Genomic DNA, 22,185 nt, shown 5'->3' with positions numbered 1-22,185 from the left:
ATGGCGGCCATTTAACTGAGGGGCAAGTCGGCCATTTAAATGTGAGGCAAGACGGCCATTTAACTGAGGGGCAAGGCGGCCATTTAACTGAGGAGCAAGTCGACCATTTAACTGAGGGGCAAGGCGGCCATTCAACTGAGGGGCAAGGCGGCCATTGCACTGAGGGGCAAGGCGGCCATTTAAATGAGGGGCAAGGCGGCCATTTAACTGAGGGGCAAGGCGGCCATTGAATTGAGGGGCAAGGCGGCCATTTAACTGAGGGGCAAGGCGGCCATTTAACTGAGGGGCAAGGCGGCCATTAACCTGATGTGTACGGCGGCCATTCAACTGAGCAGCAAGGCGGCCATTTAACTGAGGGGCAAGGCGGCCATTTAACGGAGGGGCAAGTCGGCCATTTAACTGAGGGGCAAGGCGGCCATTTAACTGAGGGGCAAGGCGGCCATTTAACTGTGAGGCATGGCGGCCATTTAACTGAGGGGCAAGATGGTCGTATTGATCAAATTTGCCGCCATGAAGTTTAAACAAGTTGGGCGCCTTGATCCTGAAACCTAATGGCCACCAATAAGGCAGCCATCTTACTGAGGGGCAAGATGAAGCTCGTTGTGTTGTGAGACACGGAGACGGTTCATTTGCTGGTCCTGTTAAATCACTGTTGAACTATCGTTTAAGATACAAACTGAGTGAGACTTGCACTAGCTGGTGTTTAACACAAAGACAGCAGAGCAGTGAGGAAATCAAGGTCCAAAATGTGAACTTCTGCAAAAAAATGGATTCACATTTGGTTATTTTGACGTAATGCTTCTGGAGAAGGAAAGACCAGACATTGGGAGTGAAGGTGAAATGAGCCATTTTTGTGTAGAGAATGTAATTCTAGCTTCTATTAAATAAATCAGAGTAAAATTGGTCTCAATCTGAATGTAGTTCTGATCTGGGATTTGGTTCATTTCTCCATTATTCATATTTTTCTTTAATCTGAAACAAAAACAGTATTTGTAACAGTAACAGAACAGGAGAGTGCTGCGGGACCCTGTCCAGTTTAGTAACACAGCAGAAGGGGTAAGAGTACATTGTGATTTATTACAGAATCCAGCAGCTCACTGGGAAAGTTACACATGGTCCAGATGGAGGAATAAAAAGGTGCAAAGTGATTTTACACTTTAATTTGGGGCAGTGCCTTTTTATCTCCAAAAGTTTAAAATTTATATTTAAATAATTGGCTCTTTATCCTAAAGAAGCTTCAGGCACAAACCATGGCTTTATGAACAAAACAATCATTTATTATTCTTAACACACTCGAAAAATTCAAATTAGAATTTCATCAAAATCTTGCGATTATAACCGATTTAGAATTGCTTCAACACCAATAAAACAACACATTCTGAATTCCCAAAATGCATAACCGTTTGGAAATCCAATGTCTATCTTCGACTAAGCTGATAACAAAAGTTATATCCTTATGGTTGACACAAGCTTGCCTGGATGATTCAAGGCGTTTTGATGGATACCGTTGTAGTGTCGCCTGTCTTTCTCTTGTATCCAGGTCATCTGCTTCACAGGCAATCTGTAAACCAGCATCGAGGCATCAAGCTGGGAGGTAGCGAGCAGTCAGGAAGATTCCAGGTGAGGTGGTGCTGCCAGGAAACGAAAGGTGAGTTTGGAGCAGCAGTGGTGGATCTGTGTCTCTCTCCACTCAACTTCTGCTCAGCTTCTTTGTAACATAGAAACACAACTCTGGGACGTTAGTTTATCAACAATAGTTTCTAAAAATACAACCCACGATTGATTGACACTTCACTTGTTTTCTCTCAGTGTCCACAACGTAACCAAGTCAAGCCGGCAGGAGTTCAAACCATCTCCAGCCCTCCTGGAATCGTTATTATTGCTATGGTGATCTATCCTCTGCTGTGTGGTCTTTCACAACGTGTCATTAACAGTCCTTCTAACAGCCCTTCCTCCTTTTAATCGTCCTTTTCCTTCGAACATGCTGAAGCCGATTTAGTCTCAGGCTTTCGTTTATCAGATGAATGTTTACTGCACAGAGCAGCTGGGAAACTCCGGCAGTGAGTAATGGTCAGGGTCAGGTACACAAGGCTGAGTGACTTTATTGTGCAGCCTCCTGGCATAACCTCTATCTTTGTTTCTCCCTGTGGATCTACTTTTCCCTTTTCCTTCTCTCTATCTGTCTCTTCCTCCTTCCCTTTCCATCTGTCTTTATTTAATTCTGTTTGCTTCTCACTCTCTCCAGCTCTGCTTCTGTCCACTTCTTTCTCTCTGTTTCTATTTGACTTCTCGAACTCTTCTTTGAATCTGTTTCTGTATTTCATTCCATCTTTCTCAGTCTGTTTTAATATTTGTATTTCTCCTCCTCTCTCCACTTTTCTATTTTCTCCCTGCTTTCTGTATCTCTTTTTCTCTTTCTCTTTGTCGTTTTATGTCTGACACTCTCCTGCTCTGACTCTCCCTCAGTCTCTAGTTATTTTGAATTGATTTCATCTGTCCATTTACCTCTCCTCTCATATCACTTTGTAATTATTCAGCAGTGTCTCTCACTCTCATTATGTGTGTATATGTATATATATATATAATATATATATATATATATATATAATATATATCGATATGATTTCGTTCTCTCTTTATTTTTCTCTCTTGTCTTAATAACTTACTCTTTATTTCTCTCCGTCTCTGAGTAAATCTGTCTCTGCCCCTCTTTATTTCTGCAGTTTTCTCAGTGGTACATTTATTTTGTCCTTGGGTTCTCTCTCTGTCTGTCCCTCTCTCTGTCTCTCGTCTCTCTCCCTCTGCCTCTCTATCTATCTCTTTCTCTCCCTCTCTCTGCCCTCTCTGTCTCTCACTCTCTCTGTCTCTCTCTCTCCCTGCCTCTCTCTTCGTCTTTCTCCTGGTCTCTATCTCTGTCTCTCTCTCGGTCTCTGTGCCACTCTCTCTGTCTCCCTCTCTCTGTGTCTCTCTCCCTACCTCTCACTTTGTCTTTCTCCTGGTCTCTCTCTCTCTCTCTCTGCCTCTCTCTGTGCCACTCTCTCTGTTTCTCTCTCTCTGTCTCTCTCTTTCCCTCGCTTCCCTCTCTCTATATCTCCCTCTCTGTCTCTCTGCCACTCCTTCTTTCTCTCCTTCTTTCTCTCCCACTCTCTCTCCCACTCTCTCTCCCCCTCTCTTCCCCTTTGTCTCTCTTTCTCTGTCTCTCTCTCTCTGTCTCTCTCCAACTCTCTCTTTGTCTCTGCCTCTCCCTCACTCTTTCTCTCTGTCTCCCTCTCTATGTCTCTGTCTCTCTCTAATTGCCTCGCCCTTTCTCTCGCTCTTTCTCGCTGCTCCACTCCCTCTTTCTCACTCTCTCTCTCCCGTTCTCCCCCTCCCCTCTCTCTCTGTCCCTCTCTCTGTCTCCCCTCTCTCTCTCCCCTCCTCTCTCCCTCTCTCTCTCCATTTATGTGAAGTACACACATCCTGATCAGGTCCACAGAAGTGACTTTGATTTCCAGCTTTATCCATTTGGTCTTGCGGTCAGTTAATTAAAGTCCAGCTGAGCTCTTTAGTGCCGTCATTTTGAACAACAATTCACGGATCATCTGCAAAGCAAATCCCGCCACAATAGGTCAGATTATCAATAAAATATAATCTCAGATTCAGATTTAAGATCATTTAATGGCTCTGTGCTGCTAATATAAAATGTACTTTCCATCCCCCGGGAAGTGTAGGGGATGGAGAATGAAATGGGATTTCGTTCTAGTCCTTGAAACCCTTCAGCTCTTTCTATGATTTCACGAATTTCACAATTAGATTGAATGGGTATTTCACCGCGTTCTTCAGCTCCTCTCTGAATTTAGTCTGGGTCAGGACATAAATACACGTGTTTGTGCAGGAACTGAGAAGCTGCAGCATTATTGCTGATTGATCTGTGAGAAAAACAGGGTCAGTATAAAATTGCCCGATATACTGAACAGTAAAATGATGGATTTCTTTCGGTTCTCCATCTCTGGATCACGCTGATTCTCTCCATTGCTGCGGCCCCGGAGTCCCCTGCAGACTCGACTGGACATTAGAATACGCCTGACCGTCAGAACATTGAACAGCAAAATCAGACAGAACGGGACACAAGGGGTTAAAATGAGGTGAAACATCTCAAATGCGGCCCATGTGGGGGAAGTACGGAAGCTCGGGTTAGTCACACAAAACCAGGGAACGTCATCAATTATGTATCCAGGTCCAAGTGTAAAGTACCAGGGGACACTCTCCAAACAGCCCAGCACACTCACTGTTCCCAGAACCACAGCCGCCGTTCTCTCGGTGCAATAATTAGTTTCCAGCTTCTCGCAACAAATGGCCACAAATCGATCAAAGGTGAAAGCGACTGTGAACCAGACAGAAACCACGATGGCTGCAGCACTCAAGACGATAATAAGACTACACACAGGAGTAATGTGCAGGAATGGCCATGGGCAATATAGCGCATTAATTACCACCAATACCACACGAATGATAACGACCAGGAGATCGGCCACTGCCATTCCCACCAGATAGCGACTGATACATTTGGAGAGACCGCACTTTCCTCGGGACAGGATCACAATCGCAACCAAATTAACTGTAAGAGAAAGAAATGGAAGCAGAGAAATTACTGATCAGACCTGGAGCCAAAGCAGCAGATTGAGAGGATCTGGGGTGAAATTTCCAGCTTTGTTGCTGCATCGAAGGGTGGAAAGTGATTCATTGACCTGGGAAGCGCATTCGGGCAGAAAGATGTTTTTTAACACAATGATCAATAATGAATTGGGAGATGGAGACAGAAAGTGAATAAAGTGAGCACCGGATCCACTGGAAGGGCTGAGTGAGGGCGCAGTGCCTGTGGGGAAGGGAGAAGGGGTTTTACAGACCGTGAATCCAGTGGATTAACGCCGGATTTGGATTCCAGACGGACGGGGAAAGAGAGGGAAGGGTCGGGAATATGAGGGGACAGAGGGAGGTACAGCTGGTTTATTTTTCTGGGTTAAGTGAGCCGACAGGGGCTGGCACTAAACGGGAAAGGCAGCTGGAGACCGAGCCCGTGAGTGAGATTGGGAGGGAGAGAAGGAAAAGGACACGTAGGAGCTGGAGGGGAGTCAGGAGCAGATGGTTTGGAAAGCGAATGAAGTGAACCAAGGGATGAGTGGCCAGAGGATTCAATGCAGTGAGAGGAGAGGCTGGGATTAGCAGGAAGAGATTGCAGCAGAGAGTTAGAGGAAATCTAATCTATCGGTCCCACGAACACAATCCAACTATTACATTCAATATTTCATTTCTGTGGTTATTTGTGTCAGAAAACATGTGTTGGGTTTAAAATGTGTACAATAAATTTACTTTGTAATTCACTTGAAATTAAATTTAAAAGTTTTAATTAAATCAACCTCGTTGTTTATTGAATTCACCTAACTTTAACGTAATGTATCCGAACAATTCATTACGATCAAGACATTTCTGATCATATTTTTTTCAGCAAATTTTAATTATGTTTAGTGTTAAGTTGAAAAACAAAGAACATTCACAAAAGCAGACTGAAGACCTGACAGGGATATAAACATGAGGACCGAGTCCCACAATAAAAACTCACCCAATCTGACCACATCATAATAACACCTTCAAGTCATTTTTTCTCTGTTTAATTGTACTGGAAGTTTCAGCAGCTCATTCTGATGAATTATTCACAGCACAGCCTCTCGCTTTCCCTCTCAGTCGCCCTCTCTATCACTCACTCTACTCCCTATCTCATGTCCATTTTCATATCGGGTTAAATCCTATCATCCTGTGCCTGCATTCTGTTCACCAGCCCCGTGTTTCACCGATCCTATTCTCAGTGTTAGTTCGTTAAATACTGATGCCTTTGTGGAATAGTTTAATGTTTCTACAGATCGTCCAAGTCTCCACCTGTTCACCTACACTGTTCACTTCATCAACAAATCATGGAATGAACAGAATCGAATCCCTCTCCCAGGCAGATCTCACAATAATTGAGATTCCTTCTCCAGTAATTATAGGGTATAGGGATAGATGGCGGGATTGTTCAATTAACAAAACGCCAACATCATACTTATAACCTACAGGTACATAGAAGGGCTGCTGATTCCAACAGGGACAGTGCAAATTGAGACCACAAAACATCAAAACATTTCATTTTACAGTGAAGTCCAGTGACAGTCAGTGAATTCATCCACAGTGAAGCAGAGAATGAGATGTGAAAGAGTCAGCAGAAAACTCAGTTCAATAACCAGACATCTGAGGCGGCGTCAGATACACACATAATGAAATAATATTTCATAACAGTGATCACCAATAAATACATTGAAATCCCAGTTAAACTGAAGCATGTTATTGGAGAGGGAGGATATTCCGCTGCCTCCTTGCAACACTGAGACCGTGAGCTGTCTCATTATCAATCACTGAAAACACATTGATGAAAACATATTCCAGGACAGGTTAGTTCCACAACATGAAAGTGTTATCATCTCCTGTTGGTCTGATACCAACTCTTATCCCAATACGTTCAGTACAGAGAATAATGGAGTAACAATGCCAGGGTTGGATAGACAAATTCATGACAGATATAATGCAGCGCCAACAAGACCGAAAGAGCAGAGACTTAACACATTCCATCATTCAACCAATAGAACAGAACAGGTCACTGTGTAAAATATGTAGGGACAAAAAACAATTTGCCAAGTACAGCAGCAGAGTTAACACCGATTTACACCATTAACAGCTGGGATAACGGCTTACCTGGAACTCCAATGGCTGCAAGAACAGGATAATAAATGAGCATTATCTGAATCATTACTGAATGTCCCATTTCTGTGAGAAGCACTGACTTCTGTTGGCCTGGAAACCACAGCTCCAGCAGGCACTCTGAGCTGATCCATTCCAACAAGCCCTGATTTATACAGGGGATAAGTCTCCACTGACACGGTTATACTCCTGACCATTGCTATTAGTTACAGTCAGTTTAACAAACAGATTATATCAGCAGCTTTGACTCCGATGTAAATAATGTTGTGAATAAAACACAAACATCTCAAAGTCCACGATATTACTTAATCAGACCTCTCTCAGGAATAACGTTTAAATCTGTTCTCATACAGGACTGATCCAACAATAATAAACGGCTTCATTTACAGCTTTTATATAACTATATTGACCATGTTCACTCCTGGTGTTTCATTTATAATTTAGACAGATGTCTCCGCAGTGTGCACTGAATCCAGGGACACAAGCAGACCCGTTTCACTCTGTTCCTGCAGTTTCCCAGTTAAAATATGAATTGTGAGTCTCTGAGACGAGGACAGTTAAAGGGCAGGTTGAGGATTGCATCCTAGAAATGACTGGGTGATATTAGGGGACGGACACCTTGAACAAAATGGAGCACAGCGCGGCCAATCTTTTGGAAAAAAGGCTTCTGCGCCGCCGCCATCTTGGTCAGATGGCAGCAAGTAGCCAACAGAGTGTCCCCAGTGATCCCGCAGTGAAACCAGAATGATGCCTGGGTGCACCCAGTCAGCCCAGAGTGATGCCAGAGTGGCGGTCTTTATCTTCAGACCACCACCGCCACCAACAACAACAACAACTTGTGTTTATAATATATGTATATTACCTGTATATTTATGATGTTTTGTTATATTTTGAAGTGTATTTGCACAGGGTCAGCACGGCTGCAGGTACGGCAGCCGGGCTTGGACGAAATGGAGGCCAGCGGGGAGTCCGTCCCGGACAAAATGGGGGCGAGCGCGACCACCATTTAAAAAAAAGGCCGCTGGCGCGGCTCCCATGCCAAAATGGAAGCCAGCTTGGATACCACATTGGACAAAATGGAGGACAGCTTGGCCACCATCTTGGACAAAATGGAGGACAGCTTGGCCACCACATTGGAGAAAATGGAGCACAGCCTTGCCACCACCTTGGACATAGTGGAGGCCAGCTTGGCCACCACATTGGACAAAATGGAGGACAGCTTGGCCACCACCTTGGACAAAGTGGAGGCCAGCTTGGCCACCACCTTGGACAAAATGGAGGACAGCTTGGCCACCACCTTGGACAAAATGGAGGCCAGCTTGGCCACCACCTTGGACAAAATGGAGGACAGCGCGGCCAACCTTTTGGAAAAAATGTATATATTTGATAGAGATAAAGGAACATAAAATTAGTAGAAAGAGAGCACGATAGACAGATTTATAAATAGAGACAGAGTTAGAGATTTGCAGAAGTTGCGATGGAGAAGTGGCGTAATTTGGAACATTGGCGGGGGGTGGGGGGCGGCGGGGAGTGGGTGCAGGAATAGTCCGTCTTTTTGTGATAGTTTAATTGAAATGTATTGAGTCAATTGAGGATCAATTAGCAATGGGCAGCTGCAAATTGCCCGGTACAAACTCAAATACCCCTCGCCCCAAGAAAGCTATGCTGGTAAAGAAACAATTCTATTTACACCCAAACTGAACTGCAACAAATCAGCAAAGATGACTTGAAAGACATCTGGTGATGAGATTCAGACGAAATGTTCTGGGGATGTTGCACTGAATTAGGCCGACAATGGAAGGCCCTGTGGTGATATTACGTACCACGTGTTTCTCTGCTCTAATGTTGAGAAAAGACTCGAAATTAATTGAATACAACTGCAGTTCCTCAACGGGACTTTCTCCTGCAGCTTAATATCCTCTTAACAGATCCGCCGCCAGTCAAGGTCAACCTGCTTGTCCTGTTCGGACTTTGACATTTCAGTTAATGATTAGTTTTGGGGTAATGTATTAGTTTGAGGTGCTGTATGTGTTTGAGGAACACGATTAGTTTGAGGTGCTGTATTTGTTTTAGGAACACTATTAGTTTGAGGTGCTGTATTTGTTTGAGGAACACTATTAGTTTGAGGTGCTGTATTTGTTTGAGGAACACTATTAGTTTGAAGTGCTGGATTAGTTTGAGGAACATTATTAGTTTGAGGTGCTGTATTTGTTTGAGGAACACTATTAGTTTGAGGTGCTGTATTTGTTTGAGGAACACTATTAGTTTGAGGTGCTGTATTTGTTTGAGGAACACTATTAGTTTGAGGTGCTGTATTTGTTTGAGGAACACTATTAGTTTGAGGTGCTGTATTTGTTTGAGGAACACTATTAGTTTGAGGTGCTGTATTTGTTTGAGGTACACTATTAGTTTGAGGTGCTGTATTTGTTTGAGGAACACTATTAGTTTGAAGTGCTGGATTAGTTTGAGGAACACTATTAGTTTGAGGTGCTGTATTTGTTTGAGGAACACTATTAGTTTGAGGTGCTGTATTTGTTTGAGGAACACTATTAGTTTGAGGTGCTGTATTTGTTTGAGGTACACTATTAGTTTGAGGTGCTGTATTTGTTTGAGGTACACTATTAGTTTGAGGTGCTGTATTTGTTTGAGGAACACTATTAGTTTGAAGTGCTGGATTAGTTTGAGGAACACTATTAGTTTGAGGTGCTGTATTTGTTTGAGGAACACTATTAGTTTGAGGTGCTGTATTTGTTTGAGGAACACTATTAGTTTGAGGTGCTGTATTTGTTTGAGGTACACTATTAGTTTGAGGTGCTGGATTTGTTTGAGGAACACTATTAGTTTGAGGTGCTGTATTTGTTTGAGGTACACTATTAGTTTGAGGTGCTGGATTTGTTTGAGGAACACTATTAGTTTGAGGTGCTGTATTTGTTTGAGGTACACTATTAGTTTGAGGTGCTGGATTTGTTTGAGGAACACTATTAATTTGAGGTGCTGTATTTGTTTGAGGTACACTATTAGTTTGAGGTGCTGGATTTGTTTGAGGAACACTATTAGTTTGAGGTGCTGTACTTGTTTGAGGAACACTATTAGTTTGAGGTGCTGTATTTGTTTGAGGAACACTATTAGTTTGAGGTGCTGTATTTGTTTGAGGAACACTATTAGTTTGAGGTGCTGTATTTGTTTGAGGTACACTATTAGTTTGAGGTGCTGGATTTGTTTGTGGAACACTATTAGGTTGACGTGCTGTATTAGTTTGAGGCACTGCATTAATTCGAGGTACTGTATTAGTTTGAGGAAAGCTATTACTTTGAGGTGCTGTATTGTTTGAGGTACTCTATTAGTTTGAAGTGCTGTATTTGTTTGAGGTACTGTATTAATCGGAGATATGGTATTAGTTTGAGGTACTGTATTAATTTGAGGTACTGTATTTGTTTGAGATACTGTATTAATTCGATGTACAGTATTAGTTTGAGGTGCTGTATTCGATTAAGATGCTGTACTAATTTGAGGTACTACATTAGTTTGAGGTACTATATCAGTTTGAGGTGTTGTATCAGTTTGAGGTGCTGTATTAGTTTGAGGTGCTGTATCAGTTTGAGGGGCTGTATCAGTTTGAGGTGCTGTATTAGTTTGAGGTGCTGTATTAGTTTGCGATACTGTATTAGCTTGAGGTGCTGTATTAGTTTGAGGTACTGTATTAGTTTGAGATACTGTATGAGCTTGAGGTGCTATATTACTTTGAGGTGTTGTAGTAGTTTTGTGGTATTGAATTAGTTTCAGATTCTGTATCAATTTGAGGTGCTGTATTAGATTAAGGTGTTGTATTCGTTTGATGTGCTCTATTAATTTGAGGTACTTTATTAGTTTGAGATGCTATATTAGATTGAGATGCTGTATTAGTTTGAGGTATTATATTAGTTTCAGGTTCTGTATCGATTTGAGGTACTGTATTAGTTTAAGGTGTTGTATTTGTTTGAGGTACGGTATTAGTTTGAGGTACTGTTTAATTTGAGAAGCTCTATCAGTTTGAGGTGTTATATTAGTTTTGGGTAGCTGTATTGTCAGGAAAGATTTAGTCTTTATATTGAAGTAATATTAACCTTTAACTTTTGCTTCTTAGGTAAGGAACTATAAATCTCTTTTGGGAGAATGAAACTGCAAACATAAGACGGATTTGCTTCATTTTATATGCATGCATATGGTTAATAGTAGATTCTGAAGTCCAGAAACTCTTGGATTGTAGCTGATATCATAATACTCGTAAGTTTAATTATCCTTTTGATATAAACAATTCTCTGACAATCATAACAAGGCCTTTAAATCATTCAGAGCTGGTGTGTATGTGTGTCAGACAGCATTGTGTGCTATTCGTCTTACCAGCTTCACAGGGAAGCAGGAGAGGTGTGACATCTGTATGATTGATCCGTATCATTCCAAGCTGATGCAGCGGGAAAGGGCTGTACTGATGAGAGATAAACACCATTCTGCTTTCTGGTCAATGGGCAAGGCCATATGGTTCAACTAACAAGTTAAAAAGTTATAGTGATAATTAATGCCTGAAGCAGAACACCTGGCTGTGCGGAAGGAGCCTGCTTGCACCACAAGGCTGCATCCAGTGGAGGAGTGTAGTTCGGTGATGAGGGAAGTGAAACTCTGATAACATGGAAAATGCTGGAAACCCTCAGCAGGTCAGGCAGCATCTGTGGAGAGAGAAACAGAGTTAATGTTTCAGGTCAATGACCTTTCATCAAAACCAAGTTGGGCAGCTGTGTTAGGTAATAGTATGAAACAGAGGAATTGTTTCACTCATGTGGGGTGATTGGGTACTTTTCAGTCTTTGAAGTTCAAGATCAAAAGTAAAATAAGGGCTCCTCCGGGATTTGAACCAGGACCTCTTATATATTTGGATTAATAACCACAAAGCGAGAATCAACCCCTGGATGAACCAGCCCACGGATACAAAACAATGCTGTGCCAGCTATCGTAAAACACTTTTTGGTGGCTATCCTTGATAAGCAATTATGAGGACAGGTTGCAAAGACCAGACTTGCATTCCCTTGAGAATCTAATATTAAGGGGTGATCTAATTGAGGTGTTTAAGATGATTAAAGGATTTGACAGGGCAGATAGAGACTATTTCCACTGGTGGGGAGAGTCCAGAACAAGGGGGTGTCACCTTAAAATTAGAGCTTGGCCGTTCAGGGGTGATGTCAGGAAGCACTTCTTCACACAAAGGGGAGTGGAAATCTGGAACTCTCTCCCCCAAAAAGCTACAGAGGCTTGGGTCAATTGAAAATTTCAAAACTGAGATTGATAGATTTTGGGGCTAATTCGGGAGTTTAATGACTTTGACATTTTTTCCCTGTGACTAGTATAGTTTCGATCGATGAAATGTTCGTGAAGAGTCAGTGTAAAGAGAGTCAGCAGTTCATGTTTTCCCTCGACACTTCCTTCAGACCTGAGACCGAAACGTTTGTCGTTTCCGTAGTGTAGCGGTTATCATGTTCACCAGTTACACGCAGAAAGTTCCCGATTTGATCTCGGAGGGAAGAATTTTGTTGGGATTTGCTCCCCATAAACCTCCAGGGTCGAGTTTCTTCAAGTGTGAAAGGGGCTACAAACCCTTTTAAATTTAACAGCGGCTGCACCAGATTCCTGGTATAATAAGCACTGAACATTTTTAAGCAGACTCCTAAAATACAGTATGTAAAATGGGAAGGGATAAAAGTTCATGAAATGCAAAGCACAAAGATTCATTAACGTTTCAATTGTCAGTTGGCAAACAAGTTAGCATTTCCTTCAGTGTGTAACAGAACGTATGAATGGTGATTGAAAAGAACAATAAATGTCTCACAGACTTGAATTATTTTTGTGCAATGAACTATTCCCAACCACAAGGGAACACTGCATCAATCACATATATTTAAGTAAGTAATAAGTATATTTACATATATAATCTATGCCATCATTTAACCTCGTGGCGCAACGGTAGCGCATCTGACGCCAAATCAGAAAGCTGCGTGTCCAAATCACTTCGAAGTTACTATTTATCTTACCATTCATAGGAGCCTGGATAATTTCGGAATTAATGCTTTTTAACAATAAACGGAACTTTGGTCACTAGTTTTGCGGTGCCAGGGAGGGAAGCGTCATTTCAAAATAAACTACTGGTAGCGGTGAGCAAGTTAAGGCACAGCAGGTGTTGGGACAAGTGAGTGAACCGTCTTCGTTCAGTTGGTTGTTGCTTAAACGCCCGGGTGCTTGATTCTGACACATTGATGGGCCCGACAGACAAGGAAGTAGCAGTTTCCTCAGGCTTGGCGAGCTCAGTCGGTAGAGGCATTAACCTCAGGATTGTGGGTGCGAGTTTCAACTTTTATGCTGCACTCATGAGCGGACCCCAGCGCTCCATTTTCGCTGAAATGGAGAATTTCTCCGCCACCTTTTTCTTGATATCACAATTGCTGGCGTGCGAGTGAAAAGGGCCCTCCTCTTCACTGTGAGTGCAAGAGACAAGTCTGTAGGTACCGCGTGTCGTCCAATGAATGTCAAAACTTTGAAAGAAGAGTTAGCGATTCAGGTACACAAACCTCGCTGGTGGATAATCATTTTTTTTGTCAGAGTTTCCAGCCTTGCCTTCATCTCTTGCCCTTTGCAAGGCACTTTTTCCGGTTTAAATGTACACACTGGGTGAGTTGGTGATCGGGGGGACTGCAGGAGACTCAGCGGCCCCAGGTGAGACACAGAAAAATCCGCCCTAGCCCTGTCCCAATGTAAGTTTGTGGAAGTAAACACGGGATGGGACGGTGTGACGTTCCAGTCAAACCTCCTGTCCGGGAACGCCTCGATTTTAAAATTCTCATCCTTGCTTTCAAATCCCACCATGGCCATCGCCCCACCCTACATCTGTAATCTACAACCCTCCCAGATCATGTGGCTACAAGGGCAGGTCAGAGGCTGGGTATTCTGCGGCGAGTGACTCAGCTCCTGACTCCCCAAAGCCTTTCCACCATTTACAAGGCACAAGTCAGGAGTGGATTACTGCAGCTCCAACAACACTCAAGAAGCTCGACACGATCCAAGACAAAGTAGCCCGCTTGATTGGCACCCCATCCACCACCCGAAACATTCATTCCCTTCACCACTGGCGCAATGTGGCTGCAGTGTGTACCATCCACAGGATGCACTGCAGCTGCAGCAACTCGCCAAAGCTTCTTCGACAGCACCTCCCAAACACGCGACCTCTACCACCTAAAAGGACAAGGGCAGCAGGCACATGGGTACACCACCAACTGCGCGTTCCCCTCCAAGTCACACACCATCCAGACTTGGAAATATATCGGCCGTTACTTCATCGTCGCTGGAACTCACTACATAACAGCACACGGACTGCATCGGTTCAAGAAGACGGCTCACCACCACCTTCTCAAGGGCAATTAGGGATGGGCAATAAATGCTGGCCTCGCCAACGACATCCACATCCCATGAACGAATAAAAAAAATATCTGTGCTCCTCCAATTCTGGCCTCTTGCGCATCCCCGATTTTAATCACTCCACCATTGGCGGCTGTGCCTTGAGCTGCCGAGGCCCGAAGCTCTGGAATTCCCTCCCTAAACCTCTCCGCCTCTCTCTCCTTTAACACATACCTTAAAACCTACCAATTCGACTCAGCTTTTGGTCACCTGTCCCAATATCTCCTTATGTGGCTTAGTGTCAAGTTTTGTTTAATAACGCTCCTGTGAAGCACCTTGTGACGTTTTACTACGTTAAAGGCGCTATCAAAATGCAGGTTGCGTCCTCTGGTTATCGACCCTCCTGCCAATGGACACAGCTTCTCCCCATCCATTCTATCAAAAACCGCACATAATTTTGAACACCTCTATTAAATCTCCCCTTCACCTCTTTTTGCTCGAAGGAGAACAATCCCAGCTTCTCCAGTCCCTCCAAATAACCCATCCCCGGACACGATGGAAGGCGGAGGGTTGCAACCAGGTTTGCAAATTATTGCCAGTCGGGAGCTGGACAAATCGAAAGGAACCGAAATGACAAACAGCGTTGTGAATCTGCAGATACGCTTTGGGAAACAGAATTGGAGACGAATAAAGGACTGACCAGACAGGCGGCCAAGACGCAGCTGAGTCGGCATGTCCCCCTGGAACAGTTACTCTGATGTTGTATTTGAAATTAAGAGGTCGGAGCCATTTAAAGCGCTCCCAGTTACTGCAGATCAGGGATCAAAACCTGACATCAGCGCAAGAACGCTCACAACACTTTTTCTTTATTTCTTCATGGGATGTGGGCGTCGCGTCGCTGGCGAGGCCGACATTTATTGCCCATCCCCAATTGCCCTTGTGAAGGTGGTGGTGAGCCGCCTCCTTGAACTGCTGCAGTCCGTGTGGCGACGGTTCTCCCACAGTCCAACTAACTGACAGATAAAGCACGGGTGGGCGCGCCGGTTGCAGGAGAGCTGGTTGGCGGTGATATCGATGCTGTGAGCGAGACCAGACCGTTTCCATGTTTCCGCAAGCAATGTCCCATCCTTTATTTCTGGAAAAGTAACACTGATAGTGGTCAATTGCTGTGACTGCAACATGTAACTTTGGCTTGGTGACACGCTGCTTTAGTGTATCTTGCAAGAACAAGCACCGGATTGTCTCTGTGACGTAATTGGCTATGAACCGAAAGGTTGGTGGTTCGAGCCCACCCAGGGACGAAAATTGCACTTTTTTTCTTCCCACTTTCGGATTCATTGCCTCATTCTGATAGCACTGAAGCCGGTGCCAGGTTTTAATTCCTGATCTGCAGTAACTGGGAGCACTTTAAATGACTCCGATCTCTTAATCTCATTTCAAGTTTTCTAATGTGTGATTTGTCTGCAAGAAAACACTCTGTGAACAATGTTATCTGAGCATGCCTGATTCGCCATAATTTGCACTGCCGTCGGATATCAGGCACATGAAAAAACAGTGAAATGTTTGTGTGGGCGCGATGCTCTGGGATTCCCTGCCTGACCATCGCCACCGATCCTTCTCTGCAGCCTTCCGAAATACAGCGCAGTAAATGTATCCCTGTGAAATGAGCTCCTGGACAGCAATACGGAAATTAGTTTGGCTGAGGTTTTATGTCCCTAACACGGCGCTTGAGCCGTCAGGTTTCCGTAGTGTAGTGGTTATCACGTTCGCCTCACACGCGAAAAGTCCCTGGTTCGAAACCAGGCGGAAGCATTTTAAAACCTTGTTCCCATTAAAAATGAGTAAATATTTCACGATTCACACTGCTGATTCAATGTGAACAAAGTCCATATCTCACAGCCCTGTTATTGCAGTTCGCCGCGAGCAGGCAATGAAAGCCAGCGTCATGTTGGGGGTGAAGGCTGCTTCCAATGCTGTCTCACACCCCGTGGGACCTGGCGGAGATTTGATGAACCCGATCTATTCAACCAAGGTGGGATAAATGAATCGGTGTTTGAGAAACATTCATCTGGATCATAAAAATCCAGGACTCCAGATCAAAAGGCTGCGTGTTCACATCATATTGGGGTCACTGTTTCTTTCACCGCTCACATGACACTGGATAATCCCAGAACGAAGGTTTTAATTGCTTTTTCAACAACAAAAAACAGAAGTTTGGTCAAAACCCTGACTCTGTACCTACGCAGTGGCAGGGAGGGAAGCGACTGATACTTTCGTTTATTTCAAGCAACAAACTGACACGAATACTGGTGTTGATTCAAAATCGACCTGCAGATGGACACACACAGAAAAAAGACAACCACAGAAACAGGCAGCAACGACTTGCATATATATTTAGCGCCTTTAACGTGGTCAGACGATTTAAGCTCGGTGAACTTGCTTCAGCTTTCTGAAATGTACTTGTCCATCCTTCAGAGGTCACGGAAAATATATGTTTTGCCTTTCGAAAAAAGACGCGAAAAGCAGAGACATTTATTGTTTTCAACACGGCTGGTGAAATGGCCGGACTATCAAAATTTAAAGGCGACTACCTAAAAATCACATCGTGCAAATTAAAATCACGGTTACTATTCACTTATGTCTGTAAGAAATAACAATAAACAAATCAGTCAGCGTCCGTGGTGAGACGGTGTCGAACTTGTTTGCTGCGAAGTTCACCGCTGGGCTAAAGCTGACGCCGTTTAAAGGACGCGAACCCACTCAATTTAAAGGATGGGCTCATAACCAACAGGTCCCGTCAATGTCAAACACCTCCTTTCTTGTTCAATAGAGGGAGCAGAGGCGTGTGCATCATCAGACGCCAGCAACTTTAAGAAATGGAACAGATAAAGGCACAGATGCAAGTTCCAAATCTTTTCAATCCAAAGTTATTTCACTTTATTTAAAGTGCCGTGAGGCTGAAAACGGGCCCCAGATGATTTGCGTTCACTCGTGACTTGTTTTTCAGTGTTTGTCCGTCAGGTTTGCAATTCAATTTGTATTGGATATTGAAGATATTTCAGGATGATTGCACAACATACCATGTGTAAAGCAACCATCTTGATAACTTCAATCATCACACACTCTACATCGACGCTGCAGAGGCCCCAGCACCCCTTTCAATATTGTTTTACTTAACTCACAGTTTTCAAAAGGGAATTGGATAAACGCTTGAATGGAAACTTTTTCAGGGCTATGGGGAAACAGCAGGCGAGCGGGACTAACTGCACAGCTCTTTCAGAGAGCTGGCACACGCACGATGGGCAGAGAGAAACTATTTCCGCTGGTCGAGGATTCTAGGACTTGGGGGCAAAGTCTAAAAATTAGAGCCAGACCTTTCAGGAGTGAGATTAGAAAACACTTCTACGTACAAAGGCTATGTTCCGATGCTCCTCTGTTCCTATGATATTATTAATATAGAATTCCGACAAGCATTTGATAAGGTTCCACACAAGAGACTGTTGGCAAAAATGAAAGCGCATGGAACTTGAGGCAACGTATTGACATGGGTAGAGAATTGTTTCGGAGATAGGAGACAGAGAGTAGGGATAATGGGTACATACTCCAATTGGCAGGATGGGACTAGTGGTGTCCCCCAGGCCTCTGTAACTGGGGTCTCAGTTTGTCACCATATTTATCAAATACTTTGATGAAGGAATAGAGAGTCGTATATTCAAGTTTGCTGATGACACTAAGTTAGGTGGGACAGTGAGTCGTGTGGATGCGATTGTAAAGTTGCAAAGGGACATTGATAGATTAAGTGAGTGGGCAAAACTATGGCAGATGGAGTTCAATGTGGGGTAATCCACTTTGGACTTATGGTCAGGGTATTTTCCAAATGGTAAGAAGCTAGGAACTGTGGAGAAGCAGAGAGAATTAACGGTTCATTTACATAAATCAGTAAAAGCTAACGGACGGATCCAAAAATAATTTAAAAGGCTAACGGAATGTTCGCCTTTATCTCAGGAGGCGGGAATATAAAGAAGTGGGAGTTATGTTCCAGTTATATAAAGCTCTGGTTAGACTGCGTCTGGAGTAACAGCATTCAGTTTTGGACACTGCACCTCAGGAAGGATAGATTGGCCTTGGAGGGGGTGCAGAGCAGATTCACCAGAATGTTACCGGGGCTAAAAAGGTTAAATTATGAGGACAGGCTGCATAGACTCGGCTCGTATTTAACATGTTTAAATGATTCGATAGAATAGAGAGAGAGAATCAATTTCCTCTGGGGAATCAAGAACGAGGGGGACATAACCTTAAAATTAGAACCAGACCATTCAGATTCGAAATCAGGAAGCACTTTTTTACACAAAGGGCAGTAGAAGTCTGAAACTCTGTCCCCCAAAAGGCTGTGGATGCCGGGGTCAATTGAAGCTTTCAAGACTGAGATCGATCGATTTTGTTGGGTTTCGAGGGATAGGGAGTAAAGGCGGGTAAATGGATTTGAGGTTCAGATCATCTCTGATCTTATTGAAGGGCGGAACAGGTTCAAAGGGCTGAATGGCCTCCTCCTGTTCCCAATGGAAATGTTGAGAATATGTTTTGTTGAGTCTGTGACGTCAGGGTCAAACCCCTGTCCAAACAAGGCAGGACACATTTGGGAGTTTAATAACTTTGAAATGAGCATTTTTCTTTTGTGACTTGTGCAACTTCGATCAATTGAATAGTTATGAAAGAGAATCAATGCAGTCATTCTAACTTCTGGCTGACAACCAAAACAGAAGTTTCCGTAGTGTGGCGATTTTCGCGTTTGCTTTACACGCGATAGGTCCACGCTTCAATCCTGGGCAGAAACATTATGTTGGGGCAAATTTATTTTTTCTCTGTGGAATAGCCGGTCCTGTTAAATTTAACACAGATTCGTCGTCTCACGAGCATTGAACATTTTAAACCGAGCCCTTCAAAATACAGTGTGTAAAATGAGAAGGGATAAAAAGCTCATCGCACAAAAGAAATTATTAAAGTTTTCCAATTTCCCTCAGTAGCCTTTCATTCTGCAAAATAACGTTATCGGTTAATTAATGGTGATGAAAACAATGATTGTTTTTCTTTCTTCCCACAGACTTTGAGCAAGTTCATGCGACGAATATAACAAGTGTTCAAAAGTTGATTCCCTGACCGGGAATCGAACCCGGGTTGCGGCGGTGAGAGCGCCGAATCCTAACCACTAGACCACCAGGGAGCGCTGGTAGCTTGCTTATCAGATGTAATATGGATTTCTCCTTTTCTGTGATTCAGCTTTTAATTCTTTTTAGCTCCTGATTGCGGATATTCCGGTGATTAAATAGGAATAAAGTACAATAGGCTCAGGAAAACCCGGGGAGGTGGCATCCCGCTCACCGAGCCTCTCCAGCAGCATTTATCTTACCAAGCACTGGAGTGAGTGAAACTTTCTCTGGGGTTGGGGGGGGGGGGGTCTCAATGTGCAAAGAGTGGCGAGTGATGAAGTCATTCATTAGTCAGGATGGCCAAGCGGTCTAAGGCGTTGCGTTCAGGTCGCAGTCTCCTTTGGAGGCATGGGGTCGAATCCCACTTCTGTTATCAGTTATTTTGACTACTATTTTATTTGTCGCTCGAGCTGCAGTTGATTTTTCGGCCCAGTTGATTTGCTCTTCCCGCAATAAGCAACCCGGTCTCGATCCATGGCACGTTTTGACGCCCACTGGCTCATCCCTAAACCGAGCTTTGCACGAAAATATGCTTTAAACACAAGGCAACAACTATGGAGAGAGCAGACAGTTGTGGAAATGTACCACAGGAACAGGAGAAGGCCATTCTGCCCCTCGAGTCCGCTCCGCCATTTCATAAGATCATGGCTGATCTGTGATCTCAATCCATATACCTGCCTTTGGCACATATCCCTTAATAGCTTTGGTTGGCAAAAAGCTATCGATCTCAGATTTAAAATTAGTAATTAAGCAAATTAGAGGAAAATAATTCCAAACTTCTTCCATCCTTTGTGTGTCGAAGTGTTTTGTAATCTCACTTCTGAAAGGTCTGGCTCTAATTTTTAGACTGTGGCCCCTAGTCCTAGAATCCCCAACCAGCGGAAATAGTTTCTCTCTATCCAGAAAATGTCAATGACACAGTCAATGAAAGGTGCAGTTCACGAAGGCGGCTCACCAGCACCTTCTCAAGAGCAATTAGGGATGGGCAATAAATGCTGACCTTGCCATTGACACCCACATCCCATGAATGAAGGCCAAAAAGTCGCCTGCATTGCCGAGTAATTTCCTGCTGCTAAACGACGGGAAGAATGAAACCATCGGCTTCAGTCCTTTGAACGAACTGTATACACTTGCCGTCGAGCTCAATCCCCACTTGGTCCTCTGCCCCGAATATCCACTGCATCAGAAAATCCTCCATAACATCGAATCACAGCATGGAAACATCATAGAAGGAGGCCATTCGGCCCATCTTGCCAGTGCCAACACTTTGAAAGAGCTATCCAATTAGACTCACTCCCCTTCCCCTTCCCCATAGCCCTGCAAAACTTTACCCTTCAAGTATTTACCGAGTTCCCCTTTGAATGTTATTATTGAATCTTTTTCCACCACCCTTTCAGGCAGCGCATTCCAGATCATGAAAACTCGCTGCGGAAAAACATTCTCCTCATCTCACCTCTGTTGCCAATTACCTTAAATCTGTGTCCTCTGGTTACCATCCTTTCTGGCACTGGAAACAGTTTCTCCTGATTTATTCTATCAAAACCGTTCATGATTTTGAACACCTCTGTTAAATCTCCCCTTAACCGTCTCTGCTCAAAGGAAAACAACCCCAGCTTATCCAATCTCTCCACCGCACTGAAGTCCCTCATCCCTGGCACCATTCTAGTAAATCACCTCTGCACCCTCTCCAAGGCCTTGACATCCATCCTAAAGTGTGGTGGGCAGAATTGTGTGGTGGCCAGCTGGGGCCTAACCAGTGATTTATGAAGGTTTAGCATAAGTTCCTTGCTTTTGTACTCTATGCCACTATTAATAAAGTCAACGATTCCGGATATTTTTTTTTTACAATCCATTCAACTTGTCCTGTCACCTTCAAAGATTTGTGCACGTATACCCCCATGTCTCTCTGTTCCTGCACCACCTTTAAAATTGCACCATTCAGTTTAAAGAGCTGGCACAGCCACGATGAGCCGAATGGCCTCCTGCGATTCTATGATTTTATGTTTTTGATTAAACCTCTATGAAGCGCTTTGGGATATCCCCCAGAAGTGGGAGTCAGCGGTTCACTTTCTCCCTTAACACTTCCATCTGACCTGGTGAATCTGTGCTGCACTCCTTCCAAGGACAATATATCCTTTCAGATTAAACGGGTATAAACTTAAAATAAGCGCCACAGTGGATCAGTTTTCGCTCACTCAAAGTTATCTGTTGATTGAAATAAGATAATGCGCTTTTAAAGAATAAGGAAGCAGCCACTATCGCCCCTTTTGACAAGCCCACTTTGTGGCACTTTTTCAAAAGCCTTTTGAATGGCCAGAAACACAACATCAACCACATTGCCCTCATCAGCCCTCTCTGTTAACTCATCACAAAACTCAATCACGATTTGCCTTTAACAAATCCACAGTGTCGTTCTATTATCAATCCACACTTGTCCAAATGACTATTAATTTTGTCCCAGATTATCATTTCTCAAAGCTTCCCACCACCTTGGTTAAACTGACTGGCCTGTAATTGCTGGGTTTATCCTTACACCCTATTTTGAACAAGGGTGTAACATCTGCAATTCTCCAGTTCTCTGACACCAAACCCTGTATCGAAGGAGGAGTGAAAGATTATGGCCAGTACCTCTGCAATTTGCACCCTTACTTCCCTCAGCAACTGAGGATGCATCCCATTCGGACCAGGTGACTTTAAGTACAGCCAGCCTTTTTAGTATCTCGTCTTTAGCAATTTTCACTCCATCCAGTATATCAACTACCTCCCCATTTACTGTGATTTCCGCAGCATTTTC

At 43.7% G+C, this 22,185-nt stretch overlaps 2 non-coding genes across 2 annotated transcripts; one reads left to right on the top strand and one right to left on the bottom strand.

Moving 5' to 3' along the window:
- Window positions 1-15,923: 15,923 nt before the first annotated feature.
- Window positions 15,924-15,996, top strand: trnav-cac (transfer RNA valine (anticodon CAC)). The gene has a single exon. It is a non-coding gene; the product is annotated as a tRNA-Val (tRNA).
- Window positions 15,997-19,333: 3,337 nt separating this feature from the next.
- On the bottom strand, window positions 19,334-19,405 carry trnae-cuc (transfer RNA glutamic acid (anticodon CUC)). Its single transcript has one exon. It is a non-coding gene; the product is annotated as a tRNA-Glu (tRNA).
- Between the last annotated feature and the right edge of the window lie 2,780 nt (window positions 19,406-22,185).

This window comes from Heptranchias perlo, unplaced genomic scaffold (genome assembly GCF_035084215.1).
Source record: "Heptranchias perlo isolate sHepPer1 unplaced genomic scaffold, sHepPer1.hap1 HAP1_SCAFFOLD_47, whole genome shotgun sequence".
In the NCBI taxonomy this organism is placed as follows: Eukaryota; Metazoa; Chordata; class Chondrichthyes; order Hexanchiformes; family Hexanchidae; genus Heptranchias; species Heptranchias perlo.
Note: the sequence above shows the minus strand (reverse complement) of the source record. Positions and strands in the feature narration are given on the sequence as shown.